We start from the raw sequence: 24,303 nt of genomic DNA, 5'->3' as shown, positions 1-24,303 counted from the left end.
AAGGGAGAGAAAGGTGACCAAAAAAAAAAGGCAAAAAAAAAAAAACACATCCATTTTTTACTACTTTTTCCATGCTTCTGAGCTGCGATACCAAGCTCCGGCTGAGCAACAGTAATCTTATCCAGCATACTGTTGATTTAAGCCTCTTGGATTTATATAACTTTGGAAATGGTAAACTATATTAATTTGCTGTGTTTTCAAGGGAAAGTTATTTATTGAGAGACATTTTTAACTCAAGTGCCAGGAGCCTTAAATCATTATAATAAATTCATGCTATTCAGGGCTTCTTACATTGTAATAAATTTGTTTTAAACATGAATGAGGAGATCCATGATTTCTTTAATATACTGTTATGTATTTCCTTTCAAAATGACACAGCTCACTATATCAAGTGGGAGAATAATAGTGAGAGATTTACAATACTTAAGAATAACACAGCCTGGGAATGTGACATGTTAACCAACAGCGGGCAGGGGGCTGGTGAGAGGGGAGCCCACCGCTCCTGGTGGCAAGAGAGAGAGTTAGCGGTGTGACAGCAGGTCAGGACAGGAGGGTGAAGGCGAGAGCTCAGTGGGAAGCATCCCTGCAGGATGGGAATCACAGCCGAGCATTACAGTCACCTCTGTTTTACTGTGAAAAGTGTGGTTGAAATTCCCGAAAGGTGATGCAGAGTGCTTGCTGCAAGTCACCTTCCCCTTTGTGGCTTCGGGCACCCACCTCAGCCTCTCCACAGGAACCTCGTCCCACGGTGGTGCACATGGATCACATCCCTCAGTGGCCACCAAAGCCTCAAGTGCAGTGAGGAGGCACCAGGTAAGCACTCTGATAAATTTCGGTCTCTGCTGTTAATCCCTGATCCCTCATTAAACCTCTGCAAACCCTGCCACTCACTGCTGGACTGCTGCGAAGAGCACGAGATGATAAAACACACGGCTGCCTTCACATCATGTCCTTCCAGCTTCACGGGGATCCCTGTGGTGAGTAGAGGAGGAGATGGGCACTGATACTGCCTTGGCGACGTGAGCATCCCAGGTCTGGACACAAATCTGCTTTGGCAACACAGCCATGGCTTTCTTGGAGAGCAGAGCCCCTGCACACCGTGTAAACCTTGTGTCTGCACCTCAGCATGCTTCCTTTCTTCAGGAGTGGTATCTGATGCTTGCAGTGATCTTGGGATAGGGGTTGAGTGGGGCAAAACATCACAGTGCCCAGGGCTACAAAGGCCAGGTGGTTCCCTAGTATCTAATGAGAGCAATTACCCCCTGAGATGCCGAAAAGCCTCCCAGCAACCCAGTGCACAGCTGGGCTGTAAGAAAGCCCCACCAGCAGCTCTGCAGAGGAGGCAGACAGACTTGAGGACTGCGCTTGCTGTCTCAGTGATCTCTGTGCTTTGTTTGGAGTTTTGTTTTGATTTTTTTTTTTTAAATCATCTTGTGCTTGGTTTGAAGTTGAGCCACCAGCTGATCTGTAACCCCCCCAGCCAGCTGCCTGTAGGATTACTAGAACTTCATCCCACAAACACGCAGGTCCTGGCCCCAACCTAAAATCTGCACCACTCTACCACAGACCTAGCTCTGTTTTGCTTCTGGAGTGCTGTAAGAGCAGCAGCTGGCAGCTATTTGCTAGGTAAGTGATGGCTTTAGATAATGCATCATGCTCGGTCCAAGTGTACTTTCCACAAAAGACACGTTTTGTCTCATACCCTAATGAACCTGCACTCTCCCTCACCCCTACTAGCACAGGGACTGAAGTGGGCAATTGTGTATAGGGACAGAAGCAAAACTTCTGGCCCTAAAACCACTGCCCCTAGGCTGCCTGTGCAGAGAGCCAAGAGCATTTGCGTAGCTCTGAAGTGTTATCAGCTCTCTGGTGGATGGGGCCATAACAAAATGCAGCCGGACACGGCCCTGCTGACTACAGGTGAAATGTGGGCTGGACGGCCCTACTGAAATGTGTAGGCCACCCCAAACCTGCATCCCTGGCAGCCTGGGCATGGGGCTGGCAGCGGAGGGAGCAAGGCCAGGGGCAAGGCCGTGGGCTGCCGGGTGGCTTGGAGAAGGCCCCGCCTGCTCGCAGGAGTGATGGCAGGGCCTCATCTGTCAGCGCAGAAAAATGTCTGGCCAATAAACTTGCCAAACGTCCCTAATAAAGGGCTGGATGTGTTATCATGTAGAATGGTTTTATAGGGGACGGCCATAAAACGTGCACATTGCCCTTTAAAATGCCAGGACGAGGATTGATTCCAGCAGGGCGGAGGGAGAGGAGGAGGGGGAAGGAGGCTAATTGGAAAAGGGGGATAAATCCAGGGGCTCATTTCTCTGCCGTGGTTCCCCAGGGTGTCAGGGAGCAGTAACAAAGCAGGAGTCATCTCTGGGCTAACCAGGGCTTATGTGCCGTTCCTGGACCTGGGCTTCTTCACTCTGTCCTCTTCACCCCATGCAACGCTGGGTGCCCTTTCTGGCATCTGCTTTCACTGCTGGCTCAGGCCAGCCCTGCTCTTGCTCCTTGTCCTTGGCCCAGGGAAAGCTGCAGAGATACCTCCATCAGCATCTCTGTTGGTTCCTCCTCATCTGTGCCTCTCCTTCTCATCCCAGGGCTCCAATACCCGTTGCTTCCCCCTTTCAGCTTCCAGCAGATGTGTCCTGCCTGGCCCAGAGCCCAGCGGCTCCAAGTCCAGCTCCTTTCTTCTTCTCCACCCTTGCGACTCTGTATGCCTGGTCCCTGGCTGTTGGCTGGCCCTGAAGTCCGCCACTGCCAGGAAATGGGCCACAAGGGTTTGGGCAGGAGTTTTGGTCCTCTGCACTGTGGGAGAGCCCATCCTGAAGATGCAGGTTGTTGTATGTGCTCTGGGCTCTGCTTGAGTAAGCAGGAGAGGGGGAGCTGGAAGGAGGTCCAAGGTGCGTTTAGAAGTGATCAATAAATATATTGTACTCCAACTCACTTTTAATGCTGCAGAAAACAGGCAGTGATTTCACTTAATAAATGTAGACAGTCTTGCAGAGCTAAAAGACCATCTATTCTGCTAGACAATTTCTACGCAACGGGATGGCACGAGACCCAGGCCCCGGTGTTTAATGACAGCTGAGGCTCCGAGACTGCTGTTGACGGTGGGGGGCTGTTTCTGATTTCTCATTTTCCTTTTTTAGTTTTCCCGAACACAGATGCTGGGCAGCCAAACCCTGATGAGATCTGGCAGCAGGAGAAAATAATAATAATAAAAAAAAGAGTCTCCTCCTTCAAAAGTCACTGAAGGCATTGTGAGTTTGGCCTCTGGGTGGGAGGTCACCAGGTACTAGAAGGGCAGAAAAAGAAAGAGCCTGGAAAAGTCAGATTGTTGTTTGGCAAGGATTTGTTCAAAAATATTTATTGGTGTCAGTGTGGATTTGTTGGTATGTGCCAGGTCTCACTTGTCCTCCCACGCCATGCATGTGGCACTGCTGAATTTTGAGTTTGAAGGGACCCTGGAAACCCCTAGAAAGCCTGGTGGTGGCACCAGCGGGAGGGAGCGGGGGTGGAGGCAGCCCCCCTGGGCTTGCAGTTTGTCCCTCAGCTCTGTAAATGCTCTTCCCATTTGGATGTCGTCCTTGGTGACCAAACCCAGAGAAAGCTGCGACTCAAATGGAGCAGATGCCTATTTGCTTCCACTGGGCGTGCAAAAAATAACACTTCTCCCATCAGTTAGAGATGAGTCAATATATCATGATACAGACCCATGTTAAACAACATGACTAATGGATGTGGCGTATCATGTGAATTTGGATGAGAGAATAGGTTTTGATATTAACTGTTTTTTCTGGAAAGCAAAGAGAGCTTATGAAAAATAGCCAAAGAGATGGATCTCACCTGACTTTCTCATACGGTGCGCCACCTCATATGAAAACAAGTTATGTTTATTCAACAGAGGTGCTTTAGGACTGACACAGATTTTGAGCTCGCCAAACTGGGTGGTATTCAAGTCCAGGATTTTCAGTTTTGTTACACAGTTGTGAAGTTTGGAGCAATGTCTAGGCTCCCAGCCTGAGATGCATCTCTGAGGTCTGGATTTGCTTCTTCACTGCCTTTTGGCTCAGGCCCATCTCTACTGTACCCACCACAGTGAAATTTTCATTGAACACAGTTTTAGTTCTGGAATTGTAATTAAATTTAAGGGCTGGTAAATTTTGCTCTGAACACTTTTCTGGCTCCCTTCCTAAGCATTTGGTCTACTGATCTACTACGTAGTGTTTTGCAGATGCTATTGTATATTATATTGCCAACCACAAGTACAAAAAAAATGTGTGATTTAGAAAAATACTAATAACATTCGAGGTCTTTTTGTTGTTGTTGTTTGCTCTAATGGTCACACTTCAAGGCTTTTTTTCAATGTTTGTTAGACATTGAAAAGTTACGAGGTTATGGGGCAGGTGGGAATCTCATCCTACCACTTGACTCCCAGAGCTCTGACCTTTCCATTTCCTGATCAAGTTTACGATCAAACTGTGAGCATGACAATACTGCATGTAATTTCACTTCGAATTAAAGCATTTCCTCCAACATCCAGCAATAAGGAAAATGAAATCTTCAGGTAGGGTTTACTGACTTGCCTTGAAAGAATTTCATCTCATGCTGAACATTAAGCCACCTAGCAATATCTAGGTACTTGTCTACTTTGAGACCCGTGGGAGAATTACATCAAACTCAGTCTTAAAGGGGATTAATTAAGCTGCATCAGGACCCTGTTTCAACACTCAGAATTTAGATAAGTTGAAGTAAGACCCCTTTAATTTAAGTTTTAGGGAATGAACTGAAAGAGATGTGAGACCTCTTTGACACCAAACGAGGGTGTCCGAGAAGCAGCTGATATGGTTTGACTAATCTGTTTTACATGATACATTAGTTAATTCAGACAGAATGACCCAGCATAGACAAGCTCTGAGATGTTGAGACTGAGTGTGATCGTACTGCAAATATCTGCTTTCCCAGCTGTTTTGTGAGGAGATAGGAGGTGTGTAAGAAACAAGATGATCTATAAAATGTGACAGAGAAGGTAAACTGGAGATAATAGCTCCCAAATGTCTGCTGTTCTGAACAAGTTTTGTCCAATATCACCTTTGTTGTAGTCTCAGTTTGTCTGTTAGTCAGTTTGTCTGTTTGTTTTAAAGCTTAATCAGCTTTTTTTGAACATTGGGAAATTTTACTTTTGAGTGAAGACTCAGACTCGTTTAGTTAATTAGATGCCAAGGTGATGTTGTGCATTATCTACACTTCAAATTCTTTTTCTTATGCCTGCCACCAGTTACTTGGCTGTGAAGTCTGATGTCTCAACCCTTGCCAAGATTTCTGAGTTGAGTTGGTGGTGTGGGATTTCTCCACCTTTTGGTTCCCATTTCTAGACACAAGTAGTTTTCTGTTTACCATTACCTTTTTTTTTTTTCTTTCTTTTTTTTTTTTTTTTTTCCTGGAAACCAGATCCCTTCAAACTGGAGATCTGACACAAATGACTCTCAGCGCCTTGAAAACAACCTGTACAGTATCCAAGGTCATTTCTTCTTGATAAGAAAACTGACAAACTCACCTTTTTGGGGCAGAGTGTAATGAGAGCAGGGGGAATTCATGAGATGGTTCCTTCCTCCTTGGTGCCAATGCATATTCATGTAGGATTTTCCAAATTTCCAAACAAAGCTGTGATGTTCATGAGTTCGAGGGCAGCTGGAGCATCTGAGAAATATCCTGTGGCTTGGAGTTCCAGCATGACCTACGTTACAAAGTTTTCAGTAGGCCTTTGAGATCTCAGTATATAGACTGACTGGAAAAGGACAGATTCCACAAAGCACCATACCACCCCCAAACCCACTCACATATCTCCTGATGAACAGTCCAAAGGCACAGGTAAGACACTAGATGTAGTCATGAGCACCTTGCAGAAGAACTGCCCAAACTCCTCGGGGAACCCCTGGAAAATGCCAAGAGCAAGTCTGGGCCAGCCTTTGATGTCCCATGGAGAACTTTGGCACCTGAGATTTGATGCACTGAGTCCATGGGGAGCCCTGCGGATGGTGGGGGCTGGCAGGGTCTCTGAAATCCACGTGCAGGCTGTTTTGCACTGACAGGTCCCATGAGAAGGGCTGGGGAAGCTAAGGACAATGGATAACCTGCTAAAGGTCATTCAGCAGGTTGTGGAAGAGCTGGGGCAAATCTCATGGGTCCTTGCCTGTTCTTGCTGTTACCAGCTCATGCTACCTCTCACTTGGTCATTCCTGTGGCTGCTGGTAGTGTTCCCTGCTGAATTTACTTCCTGCTTTTGCAGAAAAGTGCTCTTAGTACAGGGCTGAGCCTGAGGCATGGTGCTGAAGGACATTTGTAGATGTCCAATATCCTATGAGGCAGACTTGCTGCAGGAGGAAACCTCCCAGGAACAGCCTGGAAATTGGTGCTTTTTGCTGGTCCTGCGTGGGGAGACTGGGGACCTTTCCCAGCCCTTCACTAGAGGAACAACAGAGTTTTCTGAGCTGGAAAATTAAACTCTTTGCATCAGGCGAATCCAAAGCCAGGAATTAATTTTGGAAGAAGGGTTCTCCATTTTGCAAACTCCAGCTGCATCCAAACAGGTTTAGGGTGGCTTTGCTAAATGCTTTGCTGAGCCCTGACAATCCTTGGAAGGGAACCCAGTCCTCCTCCCCAGCTCCCCGAGAAGGTGAGCGTCAGTGTGGGACGTGGTTTGTACAACTTCTGCACAAAGCAGCTTAGCAATGGGCTCGCTGGCTGGTGCAAAGAGCTCCTGGTGCTCCACTTCATTGCTCTTGTCTGAATGTTGGCCACAGGCTTTGCTGGGAATTATTGTTCACGCTAAGGCAAATGGGTCCAAAGAGAACACAATATAATGCAAGATTACATTTTTCTGGTGATTTTTAGGGGGAGTGTACTCCTCCTACCCATTATTAGCACTGCCCCGTGCAGTGTGCTCTGGGCCATGCACTTTAGGAGCAGCCTCACAGTTTTCTCTCTTTCCATCTCAGGCACAGCTACCCCTGGATGAGATGCAGCCGCTTGGTACGTGGGGCTGTACTGAGATAAAGCATGAAATCCCACACCATGGTGCCAGACAAGTGTTCTCACAAAAGAAACTGGAGCCAAAATCGGTTGCTTTTGCTTTTAAAAGCTAATATTATTTTCCTTGTAGAAGCAGTTAATTGACCAAAGGCTGCGCACATGGAGTTTGCTTTCAGAGAAGGATGAAGAAAGAGAAGGCGTGGACGAGGTAAGAAATTGAGAGCCAAGAAGAAATACTTTGAGCGGAGAGGTACGTGATTTGCCAAAGAATTAAAAGGACTATGAAAACAAACAAAACAAAACAAACAAACAAACAAAAAAAAACCACAGGCTAATCTGAGGACATTTAATTCTGACCCAGAGCAGAAGCCATGTGCTGTAATTACAGCCTCCTTCCTTTTGGCTGTCACAGAACAACTCCTCAGGAGGAAAGAACCATTCCCAGGAGCATCAGGAGGTTGGAGTGGACAGATGTGCCCTGGCTGAACAAGCCTAGTGTGGCTTGCTGTGTGACCAAGGGGACTACTAAGGGGGGAGAGGCATCAGCATCAGATCAGGATCACAGCATAATTCAGGCTGGGAGGGACCTCAGGCGGTCTCTAGTCCAACCTCCTGCTAAAGCCAGGTCAGCTCTGAGGTTGGAGCATGTGGCTCAGGGCTTCCTCCAGGTGGATCCTGAAATCCTGCAGGGATGGCAATCACCTAAACCCTGGGGAGGAGAGGGTTTCTGGGCACTCTTCTCCAGTGCTTGACTGTCCTCATGGGGAAAAAGTTCTTCCTTACACCTAGTCTGAATCTTTCTTCTCTCAGCTTATGCCTCTAGCCTGCCAACTTCCCACCACATCCCATGCACACCATGCTCAGGGACCGGCTCCATCTTCTCAACAAGCTCTGCTGCCCCCATTTTCTGCCAGGATGAAGCGTGGGCTGATGTCCATTGTGCTGTGCACCAAGCCCCCAGAGGGGTGGTCCGCTTGCAAGGCCTCCAAAGCAGCCCTAGAGACCTGCTGGGGAAACTGCTTTTCTCCCTCCGTCTTTGTCACAACTCCCTGGCCATGGGGACAGCGTAGATGTCTATTGTGGGGGCTGGGTTCATCCATCCAGGAGCTAGAACATAACTTTTTTCATCAGATAGCATCCCCGAAGAGCCATCTAAAGGTAGCGGCTATTTTCATGAAATATTTCCATCTCGTCCCCCCCCCCCTCATTCCCTTTGCTCTCCCACCAGCAAATAAAGGGAGAACAAATGCTTACAGAAGTGATGGCTGGGGACAGCTGGACTGGGCCATAACTGGGTGAGGCAGTATTTATTGGGATCAGAGGGTTATGGAAAACAGTGCAGAAATGCTAAGAAGAAATTACAATCGCTCCCTTACTTTTTTTTTTTTTTAATTTTATTATTTTTTCTTCCTCTCCTGTCACTGGTTTTTCCTCCTAGGTGTTGGGGTCTTTTCAGAGGCAATCGTTACTGTTAATGATTTTAGCTTGTTGGCTATTATCACATTTGTGCCTGGGGACTGCAGCCGGCTATCTGGGCTCTGGCAGGCCTTGACAGCAATCAGCTCCTTCTTGCTTCACACTAATTTTCTCGGGGGAGCCCAGAAGAAAATACTTTTTCATTCATTTTCCTTTCCCTCCCTGTGTCTCCCCTTTCCCTCTCCTCTGTGCCTACCCCATCTCTGGGTGTTCTGCTCCAGGAAGGGCCCCATCAGGACCGATGGGGAGAAATTCGCAGCAAGGTATGGGGTGTGTGGGAGGCACTGGGATGTGTAACAGGGAGAGAAAACATCCCCTGGGAAGAAGCACCCTGGCTTTTGTTATTCATGCTGTGTTTGGACCCATCTCTGCGCTGCCGCTGATCCCCCAGCTGTTACGGAGAAAGGCAGGGATCATTGTGGTTATTTTATGAAAAGGGTACGTGGATCTATTTCAGTGGCTGCGGCTGAGCGCAGAGCTTTTACAGCCTTGAGTTTAATATTCTCTTTTTTCCCTCCATCATCATTTTATATTATTCAAAGCAAATCAGACAGCCTTTGAAGAACAGCTCAAAGCCTTTTTTCTTTTTTTTTTTTTTTTTTTTTCTTTTTCTTGTTTAAGGTGGGAAAGAGAGGGAGCCACCTGGTACACTTCCTTTCTCAATTCAGTGATTTTATTCAGTGGGGAAGAGATCACGTCGCATCTTGTTCTTTAAAGCAGTGTAAAAGGCAGGTAAGATCTGTATTTCTAAAAGCCCCCAAAGAGAGTGCTTTTCTGGAAGGGTGACCAGCATCTTTCTTGCACTGAAGCAGCCTGGCTGGTGGAAATTTGACTCCTCATGTGTGGAAGGCTCTAGCCTGGAACCACTGTTGTACTGAGAGATACTGATGAAAAATCATTGCTCTGAGACACTCCAGTGCATATCAAGAATGATCTTGCAGGCTCTGAGGCGTCAGGGACCACTGAAGTCAAGTGAGATGGCCACCATGAAACAGGTTGCCCAGCTGAAAGTTGCCTTCTGGACAGTCTTCTGTGCCGTGCAGAGCTTTGGCTGGGTGAGCTCTTTCACAAGAAAGCATCTTTCCACCCAGAGGAGAAGTGGCCTGAAAGCAGAGATCCCAGGCTGTAGACTGGACAGGGTCAAGGCTTCAGCTCCCATGTTTGTGGGCCCGCAGAATGGTGGCTGGTCAAACCTTCCCCTCCGTGTGTATGCCTGGCACCTCTTGGTCCTGCTCGGGTTTGGACCTGTAGAGGTTGAAGGGCTCTGTAGGAAGGGATTTGGGCTAACTCTCCAGTTCTTGGCTAGACACTGGTGACCTGGTGGTATTGCGCCAAAGAAGAGATTTCAGGTCAGCCAGAGCTGAAATCACCTTCCTTGCTCTTGGCCTATACGAACTTAGGACAACCAAGAGGAAATGCAAAGTTTCACTGGCCAAATATTGCTGTTGCATTGCTCCCGGCTTGTTACAGGTGATAAGAGCACTCTTTGCCAATGTCAGAGGATGTCCTGTATGTTTTTGCTCATCTACCACCCACCTTTTCCCTAGTTTTGGGGAGCAGAGAGATCCCTAAGAAAGAGTAGGGCTCTCTCCCAGCACTCTTCTTTCCCAGGCACAACTCTGCGTGGTGGTATTGGGGTGAAAGCACCAGCCCTGTACTGAGAATGTGAACCTGTAGAGAGCTGCTGCTGGACCTCTGCCCCCAGCTCTGAGCTTCCAGACCTGCCCGTCTCTGCTGCTCTTGCCACGCTGAGGGAAGGAGCATAAAACAAGTCATCAACCCCAAAGGTAATGGCCTCTCCGGGCAGGTTGCCAGTCATTTAATATCTTTGCTAATCATCTGGAAGTGGAAGTAAACAACATGTTAATGAAATGTGTGGGTGAGGCTGAACTGGGAGGAGCTAGGGGGGTTGGTTTGGACAGTGGAAATACAACAAAAGGATCTGGGGAGGTTAGAAAGACGAGCAGGAAATTACAGTCTGGGAATTATTGGAAGGACTAGAAGTGGTCAGGGGAGCAGAGATGTAAGGTCATGCTAAAAAGGCCTTTTAGGTGCCAGGGGGTGGAGGGGAACAACAAATTCAGCCTCCACCTGCCTTACAGTCCAGTTTGGTTTGCTCAGCCACAGTAACTGGGGCCAAGAGGGCACCAAGAGGTCCCCATGTATAGCCCTGTGGGAAGAAGTGAGGAGGAAAGGGATATGTCATTGCTGGAGGAGAAACAAGCTGGTGTAATCTGTCTTGAGTAAGCAACCTACAGAGAAGAGAAGGGCCATGTGCTGAGGATGCCTCTGGATTAGCACTGGAAATTATTAAATTATCATCTCTTCATCAGAGGGCTAGACAGGTTCAACAGATGGTCCTTGCAAGTCCTGTGTGGGCCGTACTTTTAATCTGGGTGGACAAAGAGAATGTGTCCAACAGCCCAAAGGGTCTGTGTGGCAGCACTGGGATCAGAGATGGTCATCTGAATCACTGAATTTTCCAGTGATTTTTCTTTTGACATTTTTGCCAGATATTGGAAGTTTTAAAATGTGTGAATTTCCCTTTACCCCTCCAGATTGTATTGGAGAAAAAAAAAAAAAAAACAAAACAAAAAAAAACAAATAAAATATATATATATTAGAAAGAAAAGGGATGAATCTTTAATGACAATTTGCAGCCATTTCTCTGCTGTGTTCACAATGGAAGAGCTGTGGCAGGGACCAGCCACCTCGCCCCTGTCTGAGCCCTGTGGGTTGCCTGGGGTTCGTTTTGTACTGGGTGCAGGTTACTAAAAGGACCTGCTGAGTTCCTGAGATGAACCCAAACTTTCCTGCATCTGTGCAAAGTTCCCATGAGGAATGTGCCCAAGGGAATGTGAAAACTTTCAGAGTACTGATGTGGAGGTGGGTTTCCCTGCAAGGGTTTAAATCTTGGAGCCAGAGTGGGTTAGATGATGGGCTGAAATTAGTCAATAAGTTTCTTGGCTCAGCGCTCAGCTGGAAAGCAGGAGGGATTTGTGATACATGGAGTCTGGAAAGAGATTGCCCTGAAATTCAGCACTAGATACAGACTCATTGACTCCAAAATTAGAGGTTTTAAGGGGCTGGAGGAGTACTGGGGGCTTATTTCAAGTGAAACGTCCACATACAGGCATGAGAACTGTGCCCGAGAGAGGAGGACCTGACCAAGGAGCTGAGGAAGCAGAGCAGGAGATTTACTGGCACGGGCGAGCAAACCGCCTCTCTCATCTCTGCTCGTGGCTCAGGCCTTTCCGTGTCCACCCATCTCCACGGCTTTTGCTGCTCTCTGAGAGGGAAAATAAAACAAGCCATCAACCCCAGAGATAGCAACCTCCTGGGCAAATTGCCAGTTGTTTAATATTGTTGCTAATGATCTACAAGCAGAAGTAAACAGCATGTTAATGAAATGAGTGGAGGAGGCTAAACTGGGGAAAGCTGCAAGAGCTGGTTTAGGCAGAAAATAAAAGTACAGGGGCTCGGGGAGGGCAGAAGTGCACAAGGGAGAATTGGAACAGGATTGTTCTGGGGGTGATACAAGGGGATATAACAGCAGAGGAGAAGGAGGATAAAGCAATGCCAGGCATTTGGACTGCAGTGAGTAGCTGGTGAAGGCCCACCGGTAGGGATGAAGAGACTTGGGATCAGGTGTGGAGGCTGCTGGTGATCGGCGTAGCCCAGCCTGTTGTCTCCTCTCTGCCATTGCACTGACTGCCTGTAGACTTGCCTCTGGCTCACGGGAAACAGCCTGCACTGAGCAGTGCATGGCACTGGCAAGGAGAGCCCTGTTACAGCCCCTGCAAGAGCATCAGTCACTGCCCAAAGCTCTTTCAGGCCACCATTAGCCAAAAGGAAAGGTACTTTCCCAACACTGTAGCCTGGGATTGAATCAGGAGTCTATTGTGGTGAAGCCAGCTGTGAAGATGGCAAGTTTCTACTGGCACAACAGATCTGGGACTAAGGTTTATGGGTTGTGCTTGTCTTGAGCAGTGGGAGATGGACAGTTTCACTGGCATCACCCCGAGCCAGCAATGGGACAAGTTTGTTTAGCATCTGGCCCTAACACAGCCTGCAGGGAGGCAGAAGTCACTTCAGATAAATACTGTCCCAAAACATTTCATTTCTCTCTCTCTTTCTCTTTTTTTTTTTTTTCCCTCCCTCCCCCTCATTAGAAATTCATTGGCTCTAATTGCAGAGGTAGTCAAACTTTGGCTGCATCTGAACTGCAGGTCTTGGAGGGGACTCGCACGCTAGACAGCAAGATGAATGATTTATTATTATATTATTATTTATTCATTTAAATTCATGAATGCTTATCCAAATCCAAAATTGCCCAATTTCATCCAGATCTGAATTTATAGATTTTCAGGCCAGATGGGACCGCTCTGATCAGCAGCCTGACCTCCGGCATCGCGCGGGCCAGGGAACGCCACCCGGCAATTCCCACGGCGGCGGGAAGCGTTGCCGCTATGTAAATCAGCATTATCAAGCCCAGTGACTTGTCTGAAACGGTCTCTAGTGGAATCTGTGAAATTGGCTGGTGGTTTTCAGCTCTGTTTCTCAGCGCCGGGTCCTGCCTCCATCACGGGAAATGCAGCATCAGCTCTCCTCGTCCTGGAAGACAGGGGTGGACAGGGCTGTGGGATCAGGCTCCCTGCCCTACAGCTGTGAGATGCAGCCTTGCTCTCATCTAAATGGTTAGGCATGAAGGTGGGGGAGTCTAATATCAGCTCCTACAGTGCTAATGAGAAAAACTTTGTCTATAAAAACTGCTCCAGGAGCCCATGGGAAAGGCAACCCCCAGCCAAGGTGAGCCCTGCTAAGCCGAGCTGTGGTGACCAGTGTCTCAGGGGAAGTTTGTGTGGACATCTGATGTTAGCACAGGTAGCTGTGAGCTTTACTCTTTACCATTTACTCTGTCTCTTCGGGAAAATCCTTTTCTTTTTGTTCCGCTGCCTGTATTGAATTGCTGAACCCCAGGACAGTATTTGGACAGTAACATGCCATGGAAACCTCAAATGACAGTTAGCAATTTCTGTGGGTTGTCAGGGTTTTGAGTTTAGGGATTGGTGTGTCTAGGGGGAAGAGGTTGGGAAGTCACACAGGAAGCAAGCGAATAATTAAAGACAGACAAACTTAATAGCAGGCAAGCACAGAATGGGATCGAACCTGCACTAAAGAGTGGGATAAGAACCCTATCTCCCAAAAGCTCATTAAAATGTGTCTGTGCGTATCTCAAGGATGGGTTAGAAATCAGGAAATTAGCTCTGGCAGCAAAGACAAGATAAAGTAAACCCCAGAGAGATTATCTTATTTTGCTTCCAAAGACTTTGTGCTTTTGTTGTAAACCAGCTAGTTGGAAGAATTTCCCCCTTCTCCTAGTCACCAAAGCATTGATTCCCTTCTCTTCTTTGCATGATGAGATGACATCTGCTTGGTTCAGGTGCCACAGGTCCCACAGTCCTGGGCAGCAAGTGGAGTAGGTAGACTGGAGGGCTGAGCCAGAGCTACAGTCCGGTGATGGTTGCACCCTGGTTCGTTGGGCTTTCCAGGAGAGGAAGCCCAAAGCAGGACAGCTGGCTTTGCAGACTTGTAAGAAGACCATATTTATCCTCACAAGGGCATTATTTTTTCGACTTGTTTTCTTCTAAGTCACAAACTAGAAGGTGACCTGTGCAACCATGACGGGTTTGTAGGTTGTTCTTACATTCCCCATCCTGCTTTAACTGCTGGACCATAAAAGCTGGAGGAGCCTAATCTGTGAGCAAAAGCATGCAGAAACAGTTCTTGCACTTAAACTAATGCCAAATGCTAGCCTGAGAGGCAAGGACACAGGTGAGGAGTTTACAATATGTTCTGAATTACCCAGGTTTTGTTGAAGAACCCTGGTATGTAATACTAACTAGTTTTTCAGGTTAAGATGAAGCAAATATGGACTAGTGGGTGGGCTGTCCATGTGTTTGTTCAAAGAATATGCTTTCCATAGTGTTTTTTCCATCCGTAACTCAGCATTTTAAGGGGTAAAGGTATACTCTATAGGCTCATTACTCTGATTAGCTCTCAGTTCATTTCTTAGGTATCCTCCTGGCCTGAGATATGACCTTTATCTCTTTATCTCCTGCTCGGATAAGATTTGTTATCTGTGAAATTACTGTAGTGACTGTGATGGTTGGGTCTCAGAGGTCTTCTGGTGACTGAAGCCAGCTTGGTGGGCTCAGCAAGAAGGACGTGCCAGTCTTGCAGAATGAAGCATTGTTTCAAATATTTTAGCACACATGAAACAAAGACACGACAGAAAGAAAAGAGACCCAAGTGGTTTGTGCTGCAATCATATCTTCTGCAGCCCTTCAAAGGAACCCCAGACCACTTCAGACACTCCTTAACTTGCAGAAATTCAAAGATCACCTTATCCAGGATCAAAAGACAGCAACAGTTCAATGGCACACAGCAGCAATTAAAGATTAGAAGCACTGTGGCTTTGTTTTGCATTTCAGGTTGGTGGAATTGAAAGGAGGAGAATGCAATCATCGGCTGGCTGTTGTCCAGGACTCTGAGGCTGCGTCTATACCTGTAAATTAACTGTAGCTGGGTCTGCTCTCTTGCGCAGAGGCCAGCTGGCACAGGATATCCTGCATCTGTACTATTAAATTCTCTCACCCTCCAAAAAAGGGGGGGTTGCATCCAAATTGCCTACTGAGAATGGGCACTAGTCTGTGCTAATTCCCAGGCTGCATCTAGGCATCATTTGGGAAAATGCTAGTTAGCTTGTGCCAAAAACATGCCAGGTAGTGTTTTAACAACTTACAGTACAGAAGATCAAGTTCTCAAGTCCAGGGACAATTTTTGCAACTGTTCATTCTAGTGGTAATGATGTAGCCTGAGAGTTTACGTTATAAACTTTAGCAAGAATATCTCCAGGTCCTTTGTGGCTGTCCCTTGTGCTCAGGTCTCCTCTGAAGGTCAGTGCACTGCTGGGATTCCTCCCATCACCCATCACCAACAGGCTTCCTCTAGTCTGAAGGCACTCATGTATATGGACCTGCCATTGTGTGGGCAAAACAGAAGAAAAAGGAGTTCTGGGCACAATGTGCCATTGCTGAGTACTTCACAGTAGCACCGAGGCCATGATGTTGTCAGAAGTGGGACGTACAGGTGTGTGGTATCTTTGCAGACTGATTTATGGAGAGCCCAGGAGAGTGCTGAAAGCAGTCCTGGGGAGCAGGGGCTGCACTGTGGCAGCCATACCAAGGACAAGAAGCTGAAACTTGCACAGGCAGTGGGAACAGTTTAAACCATAAAGCTGTCCTCTGTAGAGATTCGGTGTTTGCACCTTTTGTGTGTAATCTCAGGAGGCTCCCATCCATTCCCTCGTTGAGGGGTAAGATGGCACCACGTGGCACGAGGTGCATGCTCTGGACTGCAGCGTGCTGTAGGCTGATGACACATCTCCCTGGTCCAAAGCTGGGGTGAGATGAGGGAAGGGTCATAAGCTTGCCTGTGAAGGCTGTGATGGTAGCTGCTAAAGGCTTTTCGGGAAGGAGCGGGGGTGAAACGACCCCTAGCATCCTCCCTGACATTCCCGCACCCTGCTAATGGCAGCCGAGATGACTTTCTGCTAATGCAAATGTTCACAGCTGTATGCTGGATGTTGCTGAGTGGATAATGGCTGATGAGGTTGCCTGTAGACAGTCACACCACTACCAGTGTGTAATTAATTGCTATGTAAAGTGCTCTGAGATGCGGTGCTGCTGAAACGCCGGGTGTATAAATGCCATCCCCACACAAAAGGGAACAACATGCAAATTCCCTCAATATATTTTTAAATGCGAGCATTTTTCAGCTGTTTGCTCTTTTGTAAAATTTATTAGGCCCCCTCCTGGGAACTGGAAGGCAGCAAGGGCAGTGTGGATGGATGAGCTGGATTCCAGGGGCTCCCACTGTTCCTGCTGCTCGGCCCCAGACTCCAGGGGGTCATCTGTTTTTCTTCTCCTATTCCTTTAACCTCTGTTTAACTTTTGTTTCCTCTTTCTTTTGCTTTCTTGCATGGTGAGCTGCTGCCTGCCTGCCTGGGGAGGGCAGCAGGGAAGGAGAATGCTTTTCTGCAAAGGGCAGAAGCTTGTAAGGGCTCCTGCCCCTGTTTCCTTGTGAACCAGAGAGGTTTCTTGTCTGGCTTCCAAAGGAAACATGTTGTCCCAACTGGATGCAACCCAGAGAGATGCGGTTTCACGCATCCTTCCAGCTGGAGCTGGAAGGGCAGTGGCATGGAGTGGCAGCCTGGGCTGCAAAGGGCAAAAGCCTTGTTGTTATTTAATCACAGAGGTCTATGTCAGCTCTGAGGGCAGACAGGGAAGGACTGACTGTCTTCCCTGGGGACAAGCCTATCACAAGGTGATTGACAAACCTAGAGCAAACCCTGGCCTGAATGGGAGACTATGAAATCTTGAGTGCTAGGGATTACATGAAAAAGGCATGATGGCTCACAGCTTCCCATGCCACAGGCTGGAGAGGACATGCAGCAAAATGAACAGGCAAGTTTAAAGAAAAAGATGGGACTGGTTTTCCCCAGGGCATACAATCCAGGTAAGGAATTCTTAACTAAAGTGCAAACAGGTTAAACAACAAGTAGACTAAGGCAGATCTGCTGCTGGCCATAGGACACCATAGGACATGATAGTCTGGATGCTGCCACTGGTACAGGAATGCCTTTACCTCCTGTTATCAGAAGTTGGGAGAATGTGTGGGGGCATGGGAAAGCATTGCAAGTCTTACAGTAATTTCCTAGGCATCTCTTGCTGTTAATGAATAGAAAAAGGACACAGATGCTGTAAGGGCTGGAAATCTTAGGCTTTTTTTTTCTTCTTTTTTTTTTTTTTTTTTTTAATATGCTAATATTCAATATATTAAGAAATGGGTAGCTGACAGATCATGGAAGGAAATTATAAGCAGAAAATCTGTTTAATGAGCACTTTTCTATAGTGTTTCTGAGAAGGCAGTCATAGCTTGGATGCAATGTAGTGTTTCCATCAATGGTCCGGAAATAAATAAAAACAGTACTGCTCACTAAAACGTACAGATAACCTAAAGTTTGGAGGGGTGCTTAATATGGCTTGAGAGTGCATGAAACGACTCTGGACCCATCAGTAGTCCAGACACGTAGAGCACTCATTTTCACAGTATCTAACTGGGAGAAAGAATGGGAAGCAGGGGGACAGGTTGAAGCTACAGAGGGGTGAACACAGAATCACCGAATAGCTGAGGCTAACTGGAAATCATCCAGTTTGCTATCATCTAGTTGCTCAGGACCATGTCCAGTTAAGTTTTGAATGTCTCCAAGGAGGGAGAGAGAGACTCCACAACTCCTCTGGAGTTGTCAGAGGGAACTCTAACAACTCACTGTTAGAGTTCCCTCTGACATTTACATGGAATTTCCTGCGTTTCAGTTTTTTCCTCTTGTCCTTTCACTGGGCACCACTGGGAAGGGTTTGGCTTTGTCTTCTTTATTTGCCCATACAGATGTTTATACATATTGATAAGTTCCTCTTGAGCCTTCCCTTCAACAAGCTATTTAGTTAGAGATCTCAGTGTCTCCGGTTCATCAGTTGTCTCACCAGTGCTGACCAGAGAAGGATTGCCTCCCTCAACATCCCGGCAATGCCCTTCCTAGGACAGCCCTGGAGGTTGTTGGCCTTGTTTGCTGCAAGGGCACATTGCTGGCTCCTGATGCACCATGGTGTCCACCAGGACCACCAGGTCCTCTTCTGCATAGCTGCTTTCCATCTGGCCAGCCCCAGTGTGCTGGGGTTTGTGGGAGTCCCTCTGAAAGGCAGTGACTCTGAAGAGGATCAAGAGGTTCTAAAAAATGGTCCTTCATCTGGACTTGAAGTCTCAGTATGATGGTGGAACCAACTAATGCCACCCTGAAGGAGGCCGGTGAAAGGATAGAACTACTTGTAGCTCAGTATAAGTCACAAGGGGATGGATAATGAAAACTTAAGTCCAGTTTGAGGATATGTGCTTTGTCAGGGCCAGTAAGAAATTGGCCAGCATGCAAAAGCCCTCACAAGTCTGGGCTGGAGAAAATGCTTCCAAGAGAGCAATTTGTTCAGCTCATCAACAAGCTCAGATGGTGATGTGCTGTGTGTGTGCACCTGCAATAAAAGGACTCTTTAATCTAAAAGACAAAGAAAGGCACAGGGTAGACCAGTGCCTGTAAACTGAACACAAATAGATGTAAGCAGGAATCTGGGCATCTGTTTTGTTGGTCTTTATCACAAGGAAGAAATTGCCATGGTGATTGGTAGAGATTTCATCTCCCAGTGCTTTGAATCAAAAATGTGCAACATTAGTTGAACCCAACCTGTACATGACTCACTGCAGCGCTGCAACCTGTGCTATCCAAGATGGCAAGCTGGGCTCTTCTTGCTGTAGTCTTTAGCTTGGACTAGAGTGTGTCCTAAAGTGGTCTTCTTACAGCATAAAGATCAGTCTATGGCAATCCCAATGGACATCTCAACTCTATCATGCCTCTTTTGCTTGGCTTTTCCTCAGAATCTCAGCTATTTTTTACGTTACCGATATCCATGGCTGGTAGTAGGTGCCCTCTGTAAGGACAAGAGCATTCACTCAGTGACTGCCAGGCCCCACATTTTCACCCAGATGCCTCTTTAAGGCACCAAAGGCCAATACCTATTGGTACCAGTCTGGCTTCCGGCAAGTGAAGCAGAAATAGTGCCGCAGGTCTATGACAGGAAGAAATCACAGATATCTTTTTGTTTTTCTGTGCTTTTACTCATCACCCACAACAGCTTCTATTTCTAACCCTGTGTTAAAAAAAAAAAAAAAAAAAAAGAAAAACACACACAAAACAAACCCCTGAAAGTCAATATTTATTTTTCAGTCTTCCTCTCCCCTGCTGTTCGTCTCTGAATTTAATGCTTTTGAAAGGTGAATGATTGACGATTTACTGAAAACGAAGTTAAAATATAAATAATTCCACGATTCGGCTGCTGTATTAAGCAGGCATATGAGAAAAGCCCAGAAGACCAAGGTTGGCTTTTATTATTAACAAGGAAAAAAAATTAAATTTAAATAAATGTAATATTTATTAAAATTTCCTTTCACGCTGTTACCTGAGGTTCATAAAACTTTTGAGCTGTGTCAGCTTTGCACTCCCCAGTACATTGAACTCCAGGGAAAACTATAAGCAAATTCTTAAGATCAATGCAAACTACTTCTCCATTACTCAAAAAAGGGAATTTTAACTATTTTTGAAGGCCCCAGGACTCCACTAATCCAGATATAAAGACTTTTTTCACCTTCAAACTTCACAGTTCCAGCTCCCCTTTCACCCTCTCCCCTCCCATCACCACCCCAACACACACACAGCCCTTTATACGCTGAAAGAAAAGAGAATATACATCCTTCAGCCTGTTTTCCATCTTTTCTACGGCCAATTGTTCTGGACGAATTAAACCTAGATACAATTAAATCTCATGTTGTACCCTGTTTGTCCCAAAGTGTGATTATTAGGTGGGCTGAAGATGCAGAGTTTAGATCTGGATGGGAATTTGCCAGAAGGGCGGAGGAAAGCAGTGTTGAGCTGCTCCTGCACCCTGGCTGTCCCCGTGGCATTGCCAGTGCCCAGGAGAGGAGATATAATGTTCTTCTGGGTGAGGATGACAGAGAGAGGAAGATGTTCTCCTGGGATGAAGGCACTGCAGTGACAAATCCAGGTCATGTTCTGTAAGCAGCACAGGGGAGAAGTGTTGGGGATGTAGGCTCTTTTAACATCCAGTTGGTTTCCAGGTTTGAATTGTAAAATGTGAAAAGATCCCGTTGTTTTTGCCTTGTTGTTTTTAATGATGCCAACACACTAGGAGAGCAGAGAGTCAGGGAGAGAAAAGCCAGAGTAATTTAACAGCAGATACTCATCCTTGAGGGCATGGAACTAGATAGACCTGTTCTTGGGTCCAAGTTTGCCTTCACGCTGGCCTGTGTACCAGACACGTATTCCTAAACTGATAAATCTGAGGATCATGTGGGAAAGAAAAGCAGTGTTACAGCACCTTCAGGCCTGCACTCAGCCATGCCCTGGTGTGTGGGTAAGTGGCTGTACTTGGTCGTCATACCACTTTCAAGGACTTGAAAGCTGCTTGCAATGGCAGCAGAGGGGACCTGCAGGTTCTGGTGATAACAGTGCAGACCTGGAGCACTTGTTTGTCTGAGCTAAGCATCCTGAATGCAACCTATAAATACAATCCAGCATGCACATCTGGTTTGGCTGGGGAGGGAAGAAAAATGCACTAGGGGACAGTCACCAAAATTTAGCCCAGGCACAACTGAGTGTCTCTTTCTCTCTGTAGGAGTATCACAAAGAAATGCTCTGCCTCAGAGAAATTCACTGAGGTGTAAAGGATCTTGTTCCTCACATGAAGATGTCAATGCTGCCCAGACTTTGAAGGAGATTTTGTGCACAGAGGCAAGTTTTTCACCAGCAACCTGATGAAGTTGCTGGGTGTGGAGAGTAGTAGTATGCTTGGACTCTGCAAGGGTGGATTCAGAGGGAAAAACTGAGCTGTACGAGAATGTGCTTTGATGTTGATAAACGTGCCTTGTGGAGGCATTAGAAAAAAGAAAAAAAGAGGGGAAGAAGGATGTTGAAAAGGATGATAAAGCAAGAAAAAGATGCATGGGATTTGGAAGCATTTGAAGAAACCTTTTTATAAAGCTGTTCTAGGCACGTCCCGTCAAATCTCTCCTGCTGTGAGGAATTTTCATGTTACTTTGCAGATAAACTTGTTGAGAGCATGCTGTCTGCCTCCATGGTGACAGAACGGCGTCTCGAAGGAAACGGCCTTGCATCATCATTTCTCCTTCAGTCTCAGGCAGCATCTGTCACTGCAGAGCTGGGCTGTGAGCCGCGAATTAGACCCAAGTCCTCCCTGGCCGGGGGAAGCTAAGTGGAGCTGCATTTGGTTCATCACAGGCTGGGTTTGTCATGGTTTTTGCTTTGGTCTTATTTTTGGGTAGTTCAGATGAAAATGAGGGAACACAGGAACAGAGATATGAAAGAGAGGAGGGAGGACATGTAACTGGATCACAAACTGGTCCAGGTGAAGACTGCCCAGAGGTTGTAGAGTCCCTTTTCTTCAAAAGCCCCCTGGACATGGCCGTGGGCAACCTGCCCTGGGTGTCCCTGCTTGAGCAGGGCTTGGACCAGAGGGACACAGAGGTCCCTTCCGACTTTAACCATTCTGTCAGTCTGTGAAGACAACATTTGGGATATCAGAGGAATAAAAAATGTGTTTCCTTGGAGAAATGCTGTGCTTATCCAGGTTGTTCTCAGCTCCCACAGAGATCTTTCCAAAATGAGGCCAGCAATCATGGTGGGCCTCTGTGGCTTTGTGTTACAGGCAACAAGGACACAAGGCTTGAATAGGGACTGGAGCAAGTCAACGGGATGTGTGTGTGGGAGGAGACAGCTCACATCTCCCCTACCTGCTCAGAGCTGTGCAACTCCAGTGATTGCTATCAGGGCTCCAGTCTTTTAGTCCATTCTCCATCTTTATTCCACTTCCTTCTCTACATTGCTGCCACGGCACTGCCTTGAAAGACCACAGACCCTCTCTTGGTTTGTTTTCCGCTTACAATCCCACCAAAAACCACCTGAGACATCTTTGAGGCCACCTGCATGGAGCCAGCCAAGGAGTGGCTGTCCGGGAGGCCGCTGTTTGTTTCAAGCAGTGCTGTGCCCTCGGGTTGTTCCCACATCTTGCCTGCTGCATCCATGCGATCTTATTGCACCGTCACCCACTGGTTGTTTCACTCGGCTGTTCCCAAAATGGGATCCCAGCTCTGTGAACCAGAAATTGCTTATTGCATCTTCACACAGAATCTAGCACAGGGGATGCGAGCAAGGGCATCAGCTGGTGATTGAAAGGCAAGTAACAGCTGACAATCCTGATTGAAATGTGTCCCATGAAAATATTTTTCAGCAGAAAATGGGCCTTTTTCATTAAATGGATTTTTTTCTATGAAACATTATCAGCTTTGTAGGAATTTTGCTTTATTTTATTTAATAAAAAGTTGTTTACCTTTTTGGTTTTGTTTCCTCTGTTAGTGTTTCGAAAAATTGCAGCAACTGAAATTGCCTTTGTCGCTCATTTAAAACAAGAAAAATCCCACAAAAATGTTTAACTCACGGAATTATTTCACTTTTTTTTTTTTCTACTTTTGCTTGGAAGATATTGAACCTGTCTCAGTTGCCTCCAGTATAACTCTAGACACGCAAAGATGAATTTACCTTTGTCTAGTGAATGTCATTCTCAAAGAATAACAACAACAAAAAGTTACCATTAGCTCAATAGAGCTGGGTGTCATAGAGCTGTTTGGGAGCATTGTTTCTGAATTTGTGGGTTCAAATCCTCCTTTGGATTGCACATTTGGGCTTCATATTTTTTCTAAGTTTAAGTCTGTACCCTGAAAAGGGGGGGGGGAAGGGAAGGGAAGGGAAGGGAAGGGAAGGGAAGGGAAGGGAAGGGAAGGGAAGGGAAGGGAAGGGAAGGGAAGGGAAGGGAAGGGAAGGGAAGGGAAGGGAAGGGAAGGGAAGGGAAGGGAAGGGAAGGGAAGGGAAGGGAAGGGAAGGGAAGGGAAGGGAAGGGAAGGGAAGGGAAGGGAAGGGAAGGGAAGGGAAGGGAAGGGAAAAAAAAGCTATTGCTGGTCTCATGATTCCTTCAGCTTCTTGACTTTTAAGGGATCAAGTCTTCCAATTCTTGCAGGATAGTCCCTGAGGCCATGTTAAGTCACCCTTGTAATTACTGTCTTTAAAGAGAAAATTTGGAGTGCTTTAAAAGCAGATTCCCTTGTATTAAGAGATGGTACAGGTATGAAGCAGTGTGCTCCAGTGAGCTGGAGTTAACTCCCCATTTTTCCACCTCTGTGCCTCTGGTACCAATCTCTGGTAATTTTGCTTTAGCAGCTTGGTTGCGGAGTGTTAACTTCTGCTCTGGGTGGTGAGAATACGGGTGATATCACTCTGGGACATTGTGCCGTGCTCGCTTGCAGACATGCTTGGCTGGGAGGGACTGCGGCTCTCCCCGCATGTCACACCGAAATATTTCAGGCGAAGCCTTTATGATAAATTAGGGAACGTGGTCAGCCAGAAACAGGCAGAGCTCTATTTTATTAATATGCGGGTGGATAACAATAAAAATGATGAAAGATCTAATCAGCTATATTATTAGCTAAAGGTTGGTGAGGCTGGGAGAGCAAAGGGGTGTGTGGGTGCTGGGGGTGCTGGCAAGGTTCAAAGACAGAAGGAGAGACAAGAGCATTGTCTGCAAGCACTGTTACACGTAAAGCTGTAAGGTCAAAACACTGCTGGGGATGATACCTCCACAATTTCCATCTTCAGTGCCCCTTTCTCATCTGCCATTTCCTTTGACAGCTTAAGAAGTCTGGGAGCACCCACATTTTCAGCAGTCAAGTGCCCCATTAGAGCCTGATGCTCCCTGTCTCACCTTCACCCAGCCCTTGGTGCATCCTGGGGCACCAGGACCCCAAAGAGATTTTTCCCTTCCTGTCATGCAGAAGGTGGGGAGATGCCTCTTGTGGACTGCACTGAGGGGTGAGCTGCTGTGCTTTCTATTGGTGGGTCTTGTATTTTTCCAGCAATACCTAGGAGATAGAGGTGGGCAATTCAAGCCCCCTTTGCAGTCAGTATCAGCTGGGGAGGTTGATACATGGTGCGTGCAATGCTAAAGGTGGTAGATTAAGACTTCTATTTATTCTTTGAGCCCT

The 24,303-nt window shown here is 46.8% G+C and overlaps 1 long non-coding RNA gene across 1 annotated transcript; it reads left to right on the top strand.

The window, feature by feature from the left end:
* Window positions 1–820: 820 nt before the first annotated feature.
* Window positions 821–22,606, top strand: LOC137847981 (uncharacterized). Its single transcript, XR_011091135.1, has 5 exons — window positions 821–1,626; window positions 7,160–7,237; window positions 9,127–9,237; window positions 10,117–10,292; window positions 20,868–22,606. It is a non-coding gene; the product is annotated as an uncharacterized lncRNA (long non-coding RNA).
* Window positions 22,607–24,303: the final 1,697 nt, after the last annotated feature.

Source organism: Anas acuta, chromosome Z (assembly GCF_963932015.1).
Source record: "Anas acuta chromosome Z, bAnaAcu1.1, whole genome shotgun sequence".
Lineage (NCBI taxonomy): Eukaryota > Metazoa > Chordata > Aves > Anseriformes > Anatidae > Anas > Anas acuta.
Note: the sequence above shows the minus strand (reverse complement) of the source record. Positions and strands in the feature narration are given on the sequence as shown.